At 33.8% G+C, this 3883-nt stretch overlaps 1 non-coding gene across 1 annotated transcript; it reads left to right on the forward strand.

Moving 5' to 3' along the window:
• Positions 1-1842: 1842 nt before the first annotated feature.
• TRNAT-AGU (transfer RNA threonine (anticodon AGU)) lies at positions 1843-1915 on the forward strand. The gene has a single exon. It is a non-coding gene; the product is annotated as a tRNA-Thr (tRNA).
• Positions 1916-3883: the final 1968 nt, after the last annotated feature.

Genomic DNA, 3883 nt, shown 5'->3' on the forward strand with positions numbered 1-3883 from the left:
AAGCTTGTTATCTGAGATTTTAGAAAAAATATGTAATAGCCTAGTTTATGGTGAAGAATGGGTAGAACGGAGAGACGTTCTCTCTGGCACCGGGATTCGAACAGAGAGGTAGAACTTAAATTGAGAAGGATTCAATTCGGCATCGGAATTTGAATCCGGTGTGGCTTAGTGGATAAAGCGTCAGCACGTAGAGCTGAAAACTCGGGTTCGAATCCCGGTGCCGGAGAGAATTTTTCTCAGTTCCTCACCATATGGTAATGCAGAATTTCTGCACGGAAATATTGTATGTACTTCGGTATATCAGTAATATGATAAAGCGTAAATAATCACTTCGTGATTCAAGACAGCATCATGTTCCGTCGGACCTCGGCCACTTAGTCACTCGTAATGAGTGCACCTCTGTACATAGTGTTGGACATTGTGCCACTGTCACATATTGACACAGTACATGAGGGTAAGCTACCAAAAGAGAACAGAGAGGTAGAACTTAAACTGAGAAGGATTCAATCCGACATCGGAATTTGAATCCGGTGTGGCTTAGAGGATAGAGCGTCAGCACGTAAAGCTGAAAACCCGGGTTCGAATCCCGGTGTCGGAGAGAATTTTTCTCCGTTCTACTCATTCTTCGCCATATGGAAATGCAGAATTCCTGCACAAAAATATCATGTACTTCGGTACATCATAATAGTATGTATAAGAGTTTATTGCAACTCCAACAACAAATAAATAAAGTTGTTACAGTATGTCATGCCCTGATAAGCTGATATCGATGTGTCTCAATATTTTTATGTCGTTTTGTGTAAGAGGAGAACTTTGTTGCATTGAAAATACATAGTCTCTGTTTAATAATTTAATACAAACTAAAAGAAAACTTTAAAACACTTAAGGGAAAGGCCCTACAGTATGACCAAATATCTGTCAAAATTAACATTTCTTTTTATTTTTAGTCTAAAAATACTTCATAGTATTGCCTTCATTTGAGCGAAATTTCAAGGCCGTTAGGAAGAAAATAATTGCTTTTACGCAATTTTTAAATATGTGTGCTTAAGCTTCTCCGTTGAATATTCGGAGTTTGTTTATTTTAGATTTTTCAACATTTAATATGTAATATCTCAGGCAATAATAGAGATAACTGGATAAAATTTTCAGGGCATATTCTTGCATGAATAATTCTGTAAGAGGAAATTTCCAAATTAAAATTAAAGAATAAGTTAAAAATAGACGTGCAATTTTCGTTCTGGCCATAAAAATGCAAAATAAATATAAAAATATAAAAAGTAATATTTCTAAAAATTATCAAACAAAATTGATTAACAGTCTTTCAGTTTTTATTTAAGACAACATTTGTGATTCTGTGAATACTCTTGAGAGCAGATATATCATTTTCTTTATAATACTGCATTTTTTGCGATGTTTATGTCTGTAACTGTATCATAAATGGCAAAAGTGAAAAATGTTGTATTTGAAAGACTTCATACATTGATATGAAACTTTGTTAGGGAAATAGAAGCTCTACTTGAAATAATATGAGAAAAGAGATTTCCTGTAGGTCCTTCCTCTTAAACAATTACTTGTATTTAAATATTATGTAATCCATCAATAATAGAAAATTTCTTAATATATAATAAGTTTTTCAAAGTTTAAAGTGCATATATTTTGTTATTTTAATATTATGGATTTATTATTAATTTGTCCTACAGAATAATCTCTGTAATGTTGACAATTAATATTATAATGGCAGTTGACACTAGACAAATACGTTAACATATATGCCTAACTTGGAGCCAGGCCACAAAAGGAAACACTGAAGAAGGAAGGTTCGATCCGGTGCTCTGGATTGAATTCGGCGTAGCTCAGTGGTCAGAGCGCTTGGTAAGTAGAACCAAGGACCCGGGTTCGATCCCCGGCGCCGGAGCGAATTTTTCTCCTCAAATATTAATTTGTTATTTTAGTTCATATATCTTGATTTTTAAGCGCATACGTGCCTGCATACTTTGCCTTTTTTTTTTTTTTTGCATATGAGTTCGCACCCTAGTTGTCAATGTCCTTGTTGCATCGCCTTGTTATTAACCAAACTTGAGTCTATTTTGAATTGTGGTTTATCGAACGATAACTCAGACGGTTGTAGTGCTTGTTTAATTGTATATAATTATGTTGTATACATTACTAAAAATCTATAATTGAAGCGTTGGGCCGAATAACGATCTATGTTACAAACTATTAAATGTGCAGGAGGAACAAAAATATTACGTCGTAATTCCGCTCATAAAGTTACTATCGGACGGGCAACATAGACAGTTATTCCATCAATATGTTTTGTACACTAAGCGAAGTATGCGATTGTATGTTTTTGAAAGTGATATTGCCCATCATAGAAGTGTGTAACATTTTTAACTCCACAGAAATGCTACTGGGGAATAAGAACAATAAACAGTTTTATATAATCAGAATATTATGAAAGATACAAAATCAATAAAAAAAGGTCAAATTATGGACAAAATGATTATGACATTTATTTTTAAATGCTATATATTAATATGAATTAACACCATGTAATTTATTAAAGTTACACTCGATGTCATATTATGAATAAACATACAAAAACTTATTAATCAAATAATAACACTATTATTAGAAAATAACTGCAGTATTGAGATGTAGGAACAGTATTAAATTAATTAAAGTTATAACAATAACAAACGAATAAAGAAAATTAAATATTACAGTTGATAAATTGTTGAGGAATAGAATTTGAACCCCTGTCCCGAATATTCAGTATCCATCCAAACAGATTGCTTATCTGTTAAGAATAAATTGTATTAATAATGAAAACAATAACAATCACAGTTTTTAAATGCTGACTGTAAGAGAGTACATTATAAACAGCTCCTTTCTGACGTCAAGAGCAAGCTGTGAGCACATCTCCCTACAAGAATTTCCACAAATCTGTTTCTGAAACAAAATAGGCTACCTTGTTGGAATTCTAAGATAAACTACAGTGGCAAAACAGAACCTAGAACAACCAACACTATGCAAAGTGTAAATTAAAATACAACTAATAAAATACTGCAAAAATAACAGACAGGTCTTTACATTACTTGGAGAATCTTTCGCACTAACTTGCGACTTCGTCTTCCTTGTTGTGTACTCAAGACCACTATCTCTCAGTGACTTTCGTGACACATCTCCCCCCTCCCTTTTTCTTTAGATTTATTTAGCCGGCCAATATTCTACATTAGAAATCATCACTGTCTTGCAGTCGTCCATATTATCTGATAGATCAACCGAAATCTGATACACAGAGTTCAAGCACCCAGTATTCGTAAAGAGAACAAACTCCGTGCAATAACTCCCGTTACGATGTAACAACTGGATATGCTAGAAGTGACTAGTGAGATAGACCGTTGTTCCAACCAAGAAATTCATGGTTATAACTCGTGTAGAAGTGCCTCTGATACAGCTATAGGAAACAGACAGAGCATTATTCCATTAAAACCTCGTTTTTGAAAAATTGTAACATAGACCGTTATTCGGCCCAACGCTTCAATTGTTTACTTTGTTTACTTTATCAAATATATTGATACTATACATTAATTCTTCTTTCAAATTTAATTTAGTCTACGACATGTTTTAACGTCCTCCATAAAAGTTGGACCCACGTAAAACAAGAATGATAGTATTATGAATATAAGACAAATGCAGGAATTCCGGTAAAAGAGCACGGAAATCCCCCTCTAAAACCTGCTTCAAACATCGTCTTTGTCTGTCACAAATTCCACTTGTAATCGCCAGAATGAAGGTTCCTAAACATTGGTACAATTGAACCCAACCGTCCTGAAATCCTGTTCAGTCAGTGTTATTGGTTCCCGTAGTCTCCATGCAA

This window comes from Periplaneta americana, chromosome 5 (assembly GCF_040183065.1).
Source record: "Periplaneta americana isolate PAMFEO1 chromosome 5, P.americana_PAMFEO1_priV1, whole genome shotgun sequence".
NCBI classification, from domain to species: Eukaryota; Metazoa; Arthropoda; class Insecta; order Blattodea; family Blattidae; genus Periplaneta; species Periplaneta americana.